General features: G+C 44.1%; 1 protein-coding gene across 5 annotated transcripts in view; it reads right to left on the bottom strand.

Moving 5' to 3' along the window:
• Window positions 1-10,446, bottom strand: part of LOC1277384 (serine-rich adhesin for platelets) — a 52,639-nt gene extending 42,193 nt beyond the window's left edge. Inside the window, exons 1-2 of one of the 5 annotated variants that reach the window (XR_009764725.1) lie at window positions 10,302-10,446; window positions 1,284-1,945 (exon numbers count right to left, since the gene is read on the bottom strand). The gene's annotated coding sequence lies outside the window, so the exon portion shown is untranslated. Of the gene's footprint in view, window positions 1-1,283; window positions 1,946-10,224 lie in introns of all 5 variants that reach the window. The other 4 variants (XR_009764730.1, XR_009764726.1, XR_009764727.1 and 1 more) reach the window with 4 other exon arrangements.
• Between the last annotated feature and the right edge of the window lie 5,765 nt (window positions 10,447-16,211).

The raw sequence follows: 16,211 nt of genomic DNA, 5'->3' as shown, positions 1-16,211 counted from the left end.
AACGGTCACCTCTGCATTGTTGGCAAATTAACACTAAGCATTACAAATATTTGGATTAATTAGCAAATAAAACGTTTGCTCATAACGATGTAATTTTCATCATCTCAAAAGAAGGATTTCGTAAGAATTTAAAGTATAATTAATTAAAAATTAATAATAGTTACTTTTTAAGTGCAATAATTTTCTTACTATTAAAGTAAGAAAGTTTATTTATTTTTTAAATAAACTTCAGTTTATTTTTTTTATTTAGGGTTTGTCAAATGTTGCTGCTTGGGGCAAAATGGTCGGCATGTTTTGACAGGAAATTAAAATGATGTGGCTGTGGTGAAAGCAATGGTCACTACGATATATTTGTGTTTTACATAAATAAAACTATGCTGTATATGCACTCTATCTGGAAGAAAAATAATGTTGACACATCACGTGAATTATTAAATTATTCTAGCAAATAACTAAATTTAACAAAACACTTTACAGTCGTTGCCACAAAATGTTGGCTCTACCTAACCTATTTATACCTACAAGGTACAAATTTTGATCTGTAAGTTAATTGCTTTATTGACTAAATTTAACGTTATGTCTGAAACTATGTGTCCTAAAATTATTGAATTTAAGTTAAGTTGTTTATAATTTCATTGAAATAATTTAAAATATAACAATTATTGTTCAAAAAAATTTGAAATTTTAAAAGAGTGAAAAGGAGGAGAGTATTTTCACCAGTAAACAATGGCTTTAGAATTTATAAAATTTAATTATTTTTACACAAAAACCAATCCATGGCACGGTTTTTGTATTGTTTTGGTGATGTAAAATTACAATCGACATAAATCTGCGTTAAAGAGTCAAAAATTGATGCCTTGGATTCAAAACATGGCGGCAAACGACAGTAACACAAAACTTACATCTCTACTCTTACAATTCTATTCTATTTTATTCTACAATTTCAGAACAAAATCCTAAACAGTGCCATTTTCCCACGCCTTACTCTAATTTTTGCTCCGGAAAGAAAAAAAACGCCGAAGATGGTACGAGGTTCCTCGCTGTTGCAGTCGTTGATGTCATTTGTTTTTTTTTTCGATTAAAAGAAGAAAGAGGTTGAGTTTGCTCATTTTTGTTCGGTGGCGAGGTACATTAAGTTCAATAACGTTACAATTTCACCTCTTCCTACTCATATTCTGCTCCCTTTTACCGCAATTCCCACGCTTTTCTCTCCATCCGAAAGGGTACTGTTTTAAGCATATCTCCCCTACTGTTAAAAACATCCTTCGCTTCCAAAACCTTACCTTGCGCTTGTACCGCAGTATCGCTTCCTGTTCCAGCTTCTGCACGGTCGTACCGGGCGGGCAAGGCACGACGAACCGCGTCTCCCCGAAGCACACCGTCACCTTCATACCGTCAGCGCCAGGTCAGCGATCCCGTGTCTCTGCGTCGTCGGCGGCAGTGTGTGTTTGCGATTCGAGCGACAGGTGCGTCACACACACACACACACACGTATACGGTGCAGTTGCAGTTGCCCCCGGTACTGTACACGAAGGAAGTTGGTGTTTTTTTTTGTTGTTTTTGTTCGGTTGATTGTTGTTCTGTTGCAATTGCAATTCCTTGCTTCGCTTCGGCACCGTTGAAGCGCACTATCCTGCCAACGGTTGCGGCGGGATCATTTCGCATCACAAAAATTAAACGCACACACACGCATTTACACCCTTCCACTTGGTGCCACCGCGTGTACACCACACAGAACACAAACAGACAAAACAAAAAGATTCACTTGCACGCGGAAAATTCTAATCAGCACACCGAACAGGCAGTAGTAGTGGTCGCATTTTCTGCATTACTTATGTACACACTTCTTTTTTTTTGCAATTTGCAATCACTGTTTTTTTTCTTTTTCTTTACTGCTTCAACACAATATTTTCTTCTTTCTCTTCATCTACACGGTACTAACGCTCTGTATGAGGGAAAAAAAGATGGATAACAATCAATTTAGTTGCGCTTATCATCGCTCACAATTGCTGTTGCACTCTCTTGCCCTTCTCGCTCTATACAGCACCCGCGAAAGTGCAGTCGCATCGAGCTCGTTTTTTTCTCCTCTACAAAATTCCACCCACGGTGGGTGTTAGAAACAAAGTAATACATAAAAAAAACAATACATTGCCGCCACCCTTATCACCTTATCGCTTTTGTTTTCACTTTCTTTTCCTATTTTAATAATCACATCACTCACACACCTACAGGCACAAACGCGTAGGGTGATATGTGTGACTTTTATGGCTTTTCCGAGAGTTATTTTAATTCTCTCTTTCTCTCTCAAATCCCCCCCCCCCCCCACCCCCACCGCATGACGCAAATTCCAGCACGACGCCAATCTATTTGCAAGAAATTGTTGTCAATCTTTAAACTGTTTTGAACGCAAAATCGCAAACAAAATTTATTGAACAGAAATTTCGCCTACGCGTGCCTCCTTTTCCACGCGTCCACACGTTCCGAAACAAAATCAATGAAGCAGTGATGTGCTTTCTGGAGCACACCCACGACTCCGATCCGATTCCGACTATTGTTAGTGCGATTCCGACCCCGGCAAAATGAAAACCACTAGTTCCGCCCGGAGTCGGAGCCGTCCGGAGTCGTCTGGCGTCGTCCGGAGTCAGAGAAGTCCAGAATCGGAGTAGTCCGGAGTCGGAGTTGTCCGTAATCGGAGTCGTCAGGAATCGTCCGGAGTCGTCCGGAGTCGTCCGGAGTCATCCGGAGATGTCCGGAGTTTCCCGAAGATGTTCGGAGCCGCCCGGAGTTGAAGTCGTCTGGAGTCGTCCGGAGATGTCCGGAGTCGTCAGAAGTCGTCCGGCGATATCAAAAGTCGTCCGGAGTTTTCTAGAGTCGACCGAAGATGTCAGGAGGCTGCCAGAAATGTCCGGAGTCACCCGGCGTCGAAGTCGTCCGAAGTCGTACGGGGTCGCTCAGAGTCGGAGCCGTTCGAAATCGCCTGAAGTCGTTCAGAGTCCGAGTCGTCCAGTGTTCTCCAGAGTCGCCCGAAGTTGGAGCCATTCAGAGGCGTCCATAGTTGATCGGAGTCGGTCAGAGTCATCTGGAGCCGACCGGTGCAATGTGATCAGGAATTTCAGTTGTGTGTTTTTTTTTGTCTTGCAATTTGCGCATGCTCTTAGTATGCAAGCCTTTGTTTGTCCGACTCCGGACGACACCGGACGACTCTGGGCGACTCCGGACTACTGCGTACTACTACGGACGACTCCGGATGACTCCAAACGACTCCAGGCGACTCCGGACGACTTCGGATGGCTTCGGAAAACTTCGGAAAACTCTAAACGATTACGGATGGCTTCGGACTACTCCAGACGACTCCAGTTGACTCCGAACAACTCCGGATAGCTACGGTAAACTTAAAAAAAAAACTCCGGACAACTCCGAATGACTCCGGATGACATCAGACGACTTCGGACGACTCGAGACGACTCCAAGCGGATCTAGATGATTCCAAACGGCTCTGGATAACGTTGGGCGGTCTTTCCTTCCCGAATTAGTTCCGAAATTATCGGAGTCGACTCGGGATTTTTTTTTCCAACAGTACCCATCTCTACAATGAAGCGTTAGGTCGAGGTTAAAACACATTCCTTCAGTGTTTTGCCCTTACTATGCCCTCCATAAAAAAGGATTTAGTTTCCCTCTGCCCCATGGCCCCAGTTGTCCCTCCTCGCCCGACGCCGAGCCCCAAACACAATCCAATGTGTATGTGTGTGTGTGTGTGTAGTGTTACGTTTGTTTGGCTTCGCGACATGTTATTCCGTTGCCAAGGAGACGACGGTGGTTCATTTCATGCTATTTCTAGGTCGCACACACCGAGAGAAAGAAAGAGAGAGAGATACACCCCGGCGGAATCAATAAATTGGTGCAGCCCCAACACGAACATACTGCACACACCCTCACACACACACAGGGCAACTAGATGTTCTGCACCCAAAGTAATTCACTTTTGAGTTATCACTGTTTTCATTTTTTTCATCTTTTTTTGTCCCCCGTACAATGCGCGCTTGTTGATTGTTGCTGGGAGCAGAAGAGGTTGAAGATGTTGTGTTTTATCTTTCTTTGCTTCTCTATTCAAAACTGGATTCAAAGCAATTGATTGATTGGAGCTGTTGATTGAAGTTAACACACGTTTTGCTTTAGTTTTCTTATTAAAACACGCACACACACACACACACACACACACACACACACACACACACACACACACACACACACACACACACATTTACACACATAACTGGAAGTAAAATGCTGCACCAAAACCCTCCGAAAACGAGCCCTTCCCATTACCGGCCCTCGGTGGTACACACACACACACACACACACACACACCTTCAACATTTCGTTAAATAACGAACTACAAACGCAGGAAACGCAACGAAATAGAACGAAAATCCCTTCGAAAAGGAACACACCCTTGGCACTGGTGGGACAGGTAGACCCTCCGCTCTTTTTTGTTCCCCTCTGGCCGCGCTGTCGGATCGGAGAAGATCGGAACAGAGAAAGATCGAGCATGTTCACGAGAACTAGCGGCAGTGGCGAGGAGACACACACCACCGGTAAAGCTTTGTATAGTGCAAGAACAGCAGTAATTTGTTTGCTGCTTTGCGTTTGAAGGATGCACAATTTTGCCACATGTTGCTAGGGGACATTTTACAGCACACGATTGAATGGAAGATTTTGTTTTGTTTTGTTGAAAATGATGGAATGGGTTATTTGCTGGACCCGTTGAATTAATGCTCCATTTGCTCCATTTCGGTACGCCTTTAACACATTCACACCTACGTGAAAAGCGGTACATAGAAGTTAGCAGCGCCAACGGTTTGTAAAAATATGCGCCAAGTATCGCTCAAAGTGTTTCTTAAATCAAATTGCTCAAATTTGTCTCACATTTCTCAATTCCAGTTCGACCATTTAATTTAAATGTTTTCACATGTTTCCACCGTACCCCGAATAGAGCACCGAAAACGATCCTGTACTGCTGCTCACTTGTATTAGGTGGACGACGACCCACGCCCTCTGCGCTTCCTTGATTCATGATTTCATGCTCTGATGAAGCGACGCCAACCGATTTTCCTGAGCTTTTTTCTGTTTTTTGTTCGCCTTCTATTCCCCTCATCGACCTAACAACACACACACACATCCAACACAATGCGCCCGGGGACACACAGAACAAAACGCCACTCCAGCCCCGGAAAGGAACGCACAACACCTGCACCACAGCCTTCAATTCCCTACAGGTAGGACGCCATCGCTGGAAGAGGAAAGTGCCGAACAACCCGTGGCATTGCCACACACACACACACACACGCACCAGAACGCACTGCGAGTCACTCGGGAGGAGGAGAAAGGGATCGCGCGTCATTGTTTTCTAACATGATCGAAGGGACGCCATTCAAATGGTGGCCGCTTAATTGAATGCTAGGCGGGCAGAGGATGCCACTCGGATTCCAGCCGAAAGGGGACAACTGGCTGAGCGACGGAAACACACCGCCGTTCAAGGAAGAAACAGGGAAAGAATGGATGAAACGGTTTGGCTCACGATTATCCTTCCCTTGATGGTGTAGCCGCTTCACACACACACACACACACAAACACGTGAATAGATCAAACAGTTGTTAATGTGAAGAGCGACACAGGAGCGCCATCTTCACCCGTTTGTTACATACAAACCCGCACCAACGCTGGCGAACAGCATTTAAAAAAAAAAGGGGGAACTTACACCGGAAAGAGCAAAACAGAAAATACATGATCGCTCGCTACGAAGAACGTGTACACATCTCCGTGAACCACTCCTAGAGGCGGTTGTAAGATGTAATCGTTTTGATTGCTCTGGGATATTTCCGTTCCGTTGCTAAACTCTCAATAGAACTGTCAAGCATAGTTCTATTCCAATGATTCTCGCTACACAACTGTGTTGTTGCAGTTGCCACTCGCAAGCAGCAACCGAATAGAATATCTGCTGACTCTGCTGCTGGGTGGTGCGCGCTTCACTCGGCAACGATCCCTGAAGACAATCCCGGGGACATTTGATGCCAGAGAAGTACGCACGCTCCCGCCGATCGTACTAGATCCGCCCAGGCGCATATGTTTGCGCATTGCCGATCAGTGAAGCGGAGCGCTCCAAGACACGACGCGGCTCGCGAAGGATAAAGTGGACGCGTTTCTGCCGCACAAATGTGCAGCACACGCACACACCAGGCGAGGCGCGGGTGTATTATGTTACGCAGGGCGCAAACGCAGCACTTTCGAGCACTTGCCGTCAGCGTGCGAAATATTCCCCCCCCCCCCCCCCCCCCCCCGCAGCGGTAAAACCACCGTGCCATGTACCCGTTTATTGGGCATCGGATGTCTCTTTGTGTGGCCACACCACTGGCGGTAATTTACGAACTGGCAAGATCAGATCTTCGGTTGGAACATGTGGGGCCAGCATCAGTGGTGCTGGTCTTTGCGCAGTGACTGCTCTGGGACTATTCCAGCTGAATTAGGAAGTATGCTCGGGGCTCGGGAGACACAAAGTGACACAAGTGAAGTTCCCATGGAGATATCATATCATCAAAAAATGTCATCTTTCTTCACCAGCAAAATTCCAGGCAATAAAGTTGATCGGTGAAGAACCAGTGTGAAGAATTCAAAATTCTTTGAAGTTAGAATCGCTATATCATTGACTACTGCAAACATTGAGATGTACGAGTTTTGCTCACGGAGATCTTCCCTGAAGTTTCTAGGTGCTTTGAGTTGATGTTTCGGAACTTCTCTCTCCTGTGATAGCATCATGTAGACACTCTTCTTCTATTTGCCGTAACGTCCGGCGCGGACTTGCCGCGCTATAAAGGCTTTCGAGACTTATTCAGTACCACTCAGCTTGATAGTTCTCAGCTTGCTACGGAGGGACGATCCATTCTAGGCTCGAATCCATGACGGGCATGTTATTGAGACGTACGAGTTGACGACTGTACCACGGGATCGCCTCCATACTACGTATGTCTACATTACTGATAGTGGGAGTCCGCGAGTTACAGCACTTTTTTGTTTGCTATCCAACGCCTGATCTATTATAGGGGTCCTTTCCGTTTTAAGTTCGTACGCTGAAATTTCAACCTGTCAGCTGTTTGCATTGTATAGCAGTTTTCGAGCAGCTATCTAAGTAGGTATAACATACACATGGGCTTACTCCAAGGTGTATGAATTTAGAAGGCTGATTTTTATCGCTTCTGCTTCTGAATGAAGATTTTAAGAGTGTTTTGAGTATTCGTCAAGCCTCCAGAGAGCATGTTTAAACAAAAATGTTCACCCATCCTGTCAAAAAGTGATATTCTAATTTGGTTATAAAAAACATGCTATGAGACCACCTGGACTAAATAAACTTTATTCTAGATTCCACCACCTGATCTCTTTAATGCACCTTGGGGTAAATGTAAACAACACCGTGTTTTCGAGCAGGTACTCGAATCTAATTCTAGCTTTGAGGCTAGAATAATCTAGACTGAAAATTGCAGGCTAGTTTTTTGTGTGGTTTTGTATGGAGTGTTTACATGATTTCAGCCTCCAACTGTCAAACTCCATAGAAAAAACTAACTAGAATCGTGAAGGGCCCCATAGTTAGTTCTGAGGCTGTTCAGTTTTTGCATAAGAGGTTGTATGAATTCCATAATGCATCTCGGAGACCAAAGACCATAATACCTAAGGGAAACAGTTCAAATGGTGACTCAACGCGTTCTCGGGTTTCCCTGGAATCTTCCTGGAATTGCTGGATTTGTGGACACCAATCAGGTGATGACCGATTCAATCCCAAATTTGATCACAACTTACTAGGAATGTAGAATGCTTGAATGCTCTCGGAACACAAAAAAGGCAATGCCGATGCCGATTACATTTTCGCACCCTTGCTCTATGACCCCCCTTGGCGGGCGTGTCAGCACAGACAGATCATAAAGATATGTTCTACGAAAACTGACAGATACTCTCAGGCGCACAAGAAATCTGAAAAAGCTTCACCTTTTTTTGCGCACACCAACAACTGACGTCATCCCGGTACGTACTGTTTGTTGGCATGTCCAGTTTGATTCGAAACAGTTTTACTACCCCGTTTTAGTAGCGCCCGAAGCGATCTCGCGGATCATTGGAATGTCTATGAACGTATGTGTGTGTGAGAGTATCATACTTCTTTCCAGAACAAAGCAGCAATGCTATGCTCTTGCTGAGGTCGAATGGAATAGCATTAGCGGACAAAAAGAGCTTCCTGGGCCGCCGCAGCCAGGACCGGTGGCTCGACGGCAGGCAAACATACATATACGTGCCACCTCTCCCATGCCCTGCCCAAAAACAACGTTCAAGCATTACCTCATCAACGCACACACACACTTGCACACACGCAACCGGATTCTTCTGCACCGGTGGTTGCGCTGCGGCCGCGCGCGCACCGTTCGCGCAAGGACATCGTGTACGCGGCGACGCGCAGAACGTTTTAATTCAAAATGCGAGAGTAGCAGCGCGCGTGCGCGCGTGGGCCCACTGCGCTATGCCCGTCTCTTGCGCGCACACATGTACGATGTTTGGACAGTGCCGTAGCGTGGCTTTCGGTTGAGAACACGCTTCCGGCCCTGCTTACTCATGGCACGCCGCTTCTAACAGGGGTGAGAGAGTGCGAAAGAGAGAAAGACAGACAGAGAGAGAGGTTAAGGTGACCGCGCACATCGCTACGAAAGGTAAAGGTAAGGAGTGGAACAGTAGGGCAGGGCAAGGCAGGCTTAAGCACGCGAGATTCAAACACACACATGGGCACGCACGTACGGATGTGTATTTAAGCTTTAGGCGCTTTGCGCCCGTGTTGTGTGGCTCGGTCTCTTCTGTGCAGCAAGCAAATGTAACGTTCTTTTTTCGCTTTCTTTTGACATTTGCCAAACAGGATTTGAACATTTCGCACACACACACACACATGCAAAGAAACAACCAGCTAAAACTGTCTCCGAAACGTGCGCGCGCCTGTGTGCAATTCGCCCACCTCTACACGCACGCACTCACACATTCGCACACCGGCTTGGCAGAGCCAGTGACGGTGTGTGCGCGTGCTTGATGGAAATGGGCTTCACGCGGTTGATGAATCACTTTTTTCGACGGAATTCACCGCGAACGTTTACCCCCGCTTTTCGACCGGTGAAGACACTTTCGCAGAACAGGAAAAAAGCGCTCGCCGTTGAATAGCTCCTGCACGGAAGCGGGAGGACAGAAAGCGCAACACGAGACGGCAGGGATCGTTCTAAGAATAAAAAAACGGAGGGGGCAAAAAGGGGGAGGTAAAATACACACACACACACACACACACAGCACCGAAGCCTCCGACAAAGGGAGCCTTTATTGGGCTCTCGCGTCGCGCAGAACCTTGCACAGGAGGGTGACCGCACTGAACGTGGCAGAACAGGAAGGGAGCGAAAGAGCGAGAGCGAGAATGGACAGGAGACGCAGCCGTACGGTGGTGCGAACAGAACGGCAGGATAGTGCCCTCGCGTCCGCTTTGCTCGGCGCACACAACACACGCAAGTAAAGCCGTGTGCGCCCTATGCCACATTGTGCCCCTCGGAGCCTCGGAGAGAGCCTAACACCGAACAGCGGCAAGTGAGGTAAGAAAAGGATTCTGGTCAAAAAACTGTGCGCGTACTATTTACTATCCGTTGGTGTGTTAATAACACTCTTTCAACGTTTGAGCGGGTTATTGAGATGCTTCGAAATCATTTCCGTACCATTTTCCACCGAGCGACTCAAAAAAGCAGGGAGTTCTGGTATCTGTGTGTCATCAGCTAATTGTTTTAATGTGACCGCCCACACTTGATGCGAACCTGCACACGATCCGATTAAACTTTGTGTAAGCGTCCCCGTGGCAAGGATTGCTGGAATTTTGATCCTCTCTGAACGTTGAAATGCCAGCATAACGGCCAAACACGTACGCAAACACACAAACACACACGCACAGGTAACACAGGTTAAAAAGGAAGAAAGAAGGAACAGGTAGAACAAAACATTCAAACACACCGCAGCGAAGCGCAACACACCTTTACGGCGTTGGCTGCAGTATTTAATGCTGCGGGCGTGCAGAAGGCAAGAATAGCTGAAGAATTATTGTATTGTTTTTTTGTTTTCCTCTCTAATATGATTCTCTCCTAACATCACAGGTCCAGAACGAATGGGTACCTTAATGTTTCCTTTAAAACCCACAAACACAACAATACACACACGCGCGCAAACACCACAAATACGCACACACACACCACTGCTACCCGTGTTTCGCGTTTAGCCGTTTCTCGTTTTGGTTGGAGCTTTACACACGCGCGCGCTACTGCTGCTGCTGCTCGACGCCGATCCGTACTGCTTCGACGCTCTCACGCTTTTGAGCCAGCCGGACGGAGAATATCGCTCAACGCGCGCTCAAACCAGCCGAACACTGTTCATTCGGCCGTGTTCATTCAGTTGCGTGTGCCTGCTGGAGCGAGATGCACGACCGACGTTCATTGCGGCGCGCTGAATCGTACTGGCGCGAGCGAGTGGCACGATGGGATGGATGAACACCGGGCCCGCGCGGGCACAGTGTGTGCGAAACCGTTTGCAGAATATGAAAAATGAATGTTTTCAGAAGGTAAAAGGGTGATGCAAAAAATTTCCAGCCAAAACAATTATTCCAACGGAAAGGACGAAACCGCTTGAATGTGGTTGATGGTCTATTTTTCATGTTTTTTTTTTAATATTTACAAAGCTAAAACTTTCCAACAGAAGTGTTTACATGAGGACTATAACAGACGGCTATTACTAGGTTCAATTGCAGTTCGAACTGTTCACAAGGGAAGTAAAGCCACTCATTCAAGGGAATACAAATATTACAAGAATTAAATTCGGATGATGGTTTTGACTTCTGGTATATATGAATTAGCATTAGGGAAATATTGGTGAAATAAGGACAAAATCAAGCGCTCAGATAAAAAGAGTTTCTTGTTAGGCGTAAATCTTAAGTTTCAAGTAAAATCAGACGCATCGCTTCAGATTTTCCATATAGTTCCATTTTTGATGAAATATTTTTTGCTTTAATGTTGAATTAATTTTAACATTTGAAACAGCTCAACGTTATACAGGGATTCCCCGATATACGATATCAATGCCGACCCGAAGCAATAGTGTATTTCAAATACTATCGTACGTCGAATTTCGAGGTTTTCAGTCAAATTTTAGCTAATATTCGTATAGGTTTGAGCCATTATATTGTTTAATTGATCTGATTTCAATCCGATAATTATAATTTTGTACTTTTTGTTTCAAATGGGTTTTACAATTCGACCAGAAGAGAATTTATTGGCATATAACTGCATTTAATGTGTCAAATCAGTACAATTTTCTCAAAGAAAAAAATTAGAAAATCGCCTAAATCGTGTGTAGCGCATAAGAGGCTATACCTGTATTAGTTTAACGTGCTTGGTACGTATCAATCAAATTAAACGCAATTTGGTTCATGCAAAGTAATAAAAGCAAATTAAAACAGCGTACTGTTTTAGCCACACTTTAATGAATTGGAAAGCGGAAAATAAGAAAAATATGAATTTTAGTATTTTTGCTTCCATCCTTCAGACTAATAAACGTTCAGCTGTTAGAAACTTGTTACAGATATTTTCATATACAGGCAGTCCCCGAGATACACGGTACCTCTTATACGCGGATTCGAAGATACGCGGTTTTCTAAATTTGACAGTTCTTTGAGCAAATGATACTAATTTGACACATCATCAATCTAAAAAGCCAAATAATTTCCCTATTATTCGATTATTAAAACTCATTTCAAAAGGTTTGAAACTGTTAAATTCAGTCAAAATTAAATTATATAATTTATTTGGTGGCTAAAACCGCTCCCTACTTGCAACATTACACGAAGATTAGTGATATTTTGGCTGAAAATCGCAAGATTCGACTTACGCGGAAATTCGAGATACGCGGTATTTTGCGGCCGTTTTCGGTCCCCATTAACCGTGTATCTCGGGGACCACCTGTACAGTCTTTTCCCAAGATACTCCTAGTTTGATGTGTTCCCGAGGCACTCGTGAAACTCGATTATCATCGTCAGTCGAATATCACGTTTTTCATCCAACATGCACGTCATCTGTAATGAAAATTTTGCATCCTTGTTCTACTGTTTTGCATCCACAGATTGATACATTGCAAAATTTTATCGCAAACTGAAATGGTTCTACACATGAGCGGACTTAGCCGAATCATGCAGTACTGATATAATTAATATTATACACATACTTTAAACTATAAAACCTTTGACATCATATTTTTTCTCTTATTCCGATTTAGCCGTACAGTCTGTCTCCGTGTTACGTGTTCCAAAATGTATCAGCAATACTCGAAAATCCGCGAAATTAAAAAAAACGCATAGGGTAACCAGTATAAAACATCAATAAGCAACAACATAAATATCAGTTAATTGACCATCAAGCATTACATCCAGAATTGGAAATGTGGATTTATTTATCGAAAAGGGTTTTTTGCATTTGACAATACCCGAGTGAAATTTGTTGCAGTATGCTACAAGAACTATCAAATCTGAACAAACGGATATCACCCAATTCGCATTGCTCGAGGACCATGTAACTCTCGATAATCTGTAAGTTTATGATATATCAAGTTTGATAAAACCGTCTACTAACCAGATTTTGAGATAAACCAGTGAAAACTTCCAAGAAGAACCCTGCCGACATTATGCAGTTCAATGGTGCCTAAATGTAGACTAGCTGGAAATCACAATGCGTGCACACCAATTGCATATATTAGGGCGCCTGAGAAGAAATTTGAATTCCATTACAAAAATAAACGGCCATTTTCCGACGACGCATGTTTCGGCAGGGAGAATCTAGATATCCATCCAGTACCAGTTATGCTAAATAATACTTTTCGGATGCGGCAAGTACTTGAAAAATAGATGATTACGCTACTGTTGTAAGAGTGTTTTACTTTTTCTTTATTGATTAATTCGTGATTTCTTTCGTTTTGATCAAGCATTTGATTTCTTATTCTTCGTTTTTTGCCGCCCTCTGTTCATGTCTCTTCTTCTGTCTCTTTTGTCGTTCTCGTGTATTTATCTTTCTCTCTCTTTATCTCTAAGGTATCTTTCATCTTAAAGTGGTTCTTTGTTTTAGAATTTTCATAATCCAACCATTCGCGAACGACCACCACACGCGTCTCCCAAATCGTTTGTAGCGCCAGCGATTGCACCGCACCTACGTTACCTGCCAGCCCACCAGGGGGAGGAGGGGAGAAAGTTGACGGTGCGGGGGGGGGGGGGGGAGGCCCGCGGTATTGAACACATTTGTTTTGTAGGTTTTTGTTTTGTTTTGTTTGGTTGCTTGTTTGTTCGCATTACTAGTAAGGTAATTTGTTTATTTTAATTTGTTTCGTTTTCGTATCCATTCTATCGGCACTACGCGTTCAGCCCCTGTGCAAAACGTAGTTTGCCATGTTCTGGTCGCTTGCGAATATGTGTGTGTGTGTTTTGCCTTCGTGCTCTAATAATCTCGCAATTTTCTGGGGTTTTTTTTCTTCTTCTCACCATTAATTGTTACAAGTAAGGTTCTGAGGGACGCTAGAGAGTAGAAGCATAACATAATGAAAATGATACCAACAACACTGTACACTCTCCCGACAGCGCTGTGTTTTGCATATAATATCGCGGATGCAAGTCTGTAGCGTGGACGCTACGCGATCTCTGCTGAATGGGAGTGCCATCTGATGGATTCGTGTGTTTGCTCGATGTTTAAACAAACAAACAGGAAGAAAGCAAAGGAAAATTAACCGCCCCGCTAGCGGTACGAGTAATATGAGTGTGATGTTTTTTTTTTTTTTTGTTTGGCTTGGTGTGATTTAATGAGTGTTCCAACCAACAATCCATGCAAAAGGCAATGCGCTAGTGACATATTTGCCTTGCATGGGTGTTGCTGCTGCGACGCGAATCGCTTTTACAGTTCTTAAATTATTATACGCGCTAAGCCTTGCTTGCCTTTGCAGAACAAAACATAATTTCAGATGTACAGCAGCAGTGCGTAATTGCAGCTAGAGTGTATTGTAAATAAGACTTGTTTCCCGTCGGGGGGGTGTTTGTGATCCATTCCGTCTCTAGCTCATACCGTTCCTTACCCCAGAAACACGTATATAAGGTAACAGAAATTAGGAATAAAGGTAAATACAACAGCAAAAACTATAATCCTACAAAGCGAGCTCCAATAATACACGATTTTGCATGCCCATGCCCAAGTTTCCTTTGTAATTTTTTTTGTTCATATTGTTTTCTCCATTTCACCCGTTTTTGCTCTATCCCGGGGTGTTGCTTTTGGCCCGCGCATATTTTGTAATTCTTAAAGAATCTCAAATTAAACACAACGGTCCAGGGAACGTTCGCGTTTGCACATCGTGCGGGGCGGGCGCTCACACGCACTCAGGGAAAAAGTAACAAGTAAACCGTTTCCTTAAACCGTATTATTTTGCCCTATTACTTCCTACTTTACGCGTACGCATAATTATATAAATCATTTCTCTATACACACTCACACAACACACCTCCTGTTTTTTGTTTTTTTTTTTTGCTTTCAACGACACACACGTGGGGTTGTGGGCCAAAGAAGTGCGCACGAATTAGTTGTTTAGTTTGTTGTTTAAATTAAATAATACATGTTGCCTTCAGTTCAACTCCTACACACCCGCCAACGCTTGCCAACTAGTTCGGGTGAACAGAAGGGACCCAAATCATAATTTTGCTTTTACTGTGGGTTTGCTATGCGTTCTTTTCCCGTTTAATAATTAATAATTGATTGTAGCTTCCTCATCGGTGATCAAAATGCTTCGCAACAAAAAAAAAAATGCCGCTCCAAGCGAGGCGAATCGAGATTCCGTTTTCCGATTAGTCGAAACAAATCTATTTAAACGTAAACTAGAGAGCCCCGGCAGTTCATTCACAGGGCTCGGCCTAAAATACCGTTCCAACGGTTGGCTCGATCAGCAGAGTAACGGGTCAATTTTGCAAAAGTCACCGAATGCCGACCTATTGTCGGCTGAAAATAGCAGTTTCAACAACAATAAACAACTTAAATAGCGCGCATTTCGTAACAAAAAAAAAAGAATCTACTCCTGCTTAGCTTTCCTTTTGAGCCTTTGCTTTTTGAAGGGGGAAGGGATGACGGTGGTGCGGGGTCGTGATTTGCTTAACACTGACAGCCTAATTGCTTACATGCTAGATCATACTTTCTTTTGTTTTGTTTTGTCCGTTTGCCGTCAACGCTGCAATTCTGTAATGGAGTTGATTGCTTACGTACTAAATCATAGTTTCTTTTTTTGTTTTTCGTTTGCAATTCTATGATGAGTGGTCTATTCTAAGTCAGGAGAGTACATGAGGCGCGGGGGGGGGGGGGGAGGAAATAATGAAAAAGTGCAAACAGCTAATTCAGTTCGCAGGAAAGCCCAAGCACGAGTGTGTGCTGCGGCCCAATTGTGTCACAAATGCAATTTGCAACGACAGCCTCGAGCTTGCAGTGAAGTAAAAATGATGTAAGTTTTTTGGTTTCGTTAAGAATATTTAAAAATCTGAACCATTATCAGCCCGAGCGTGGTGTATTCCTCGCATCAGCTGCTAATGTGTGTCACACATTGTGACGATTAACCTAAAAAATAAACCCCGAATAAACTAAGAAAATAATAATAATAATAATAATAATAATAATGAACAAAGCAAAACGCTCGTGAATCGCGCTTTTTGTATGTTTGCTGTTCCCATCAACATGGTCGCGGCAGTCGCAAGCGTCGTCTGCTGCGCGAGCAGAACGACAGGAAACACCGATAATATATCGGTCGGACCAGAAGGATGGTCTGCATTGTGGGTCAACGCTTGTGCGCTGGCGTTGTGTGTGTGTGTGTGTGTGTGTGTGAATTGTTGTGTATCCTCGTCTCAGAATCAAAGGACTAGATATAGGGTGATGCAGCACACCAATCACGTGGGGCGCTAAATCTATCTGTCTGCCCGCCAGGCGCACTACTCTAGCAAGGGGAGGGGGGAGGGGATAAAACCAAAACCCATTTCGTTTTAATATCATGACAAATACAAGCAAATACTTGTTGCTTCCCTGTTCGATTTTCGTTTTGTCCCGGGT

Source organism: Anopheles gambiae, chromosome X, assembly GCF_943734735.2.
Source record: "Anopheles gambiae chromosome X, idAnoGambNW_F1_1, whole genome shotgun sequence".
In the NCBI taxonomy this organism is placed as follows: Eukaryota; Metazoa; Arthropoda; class Insecta; order Diptera; family Culicidae; genus Anopheles; species Anopheles gambiae.
This window is presented reverse-complemented; position numbering and strand designations above follow the sequence as displayed.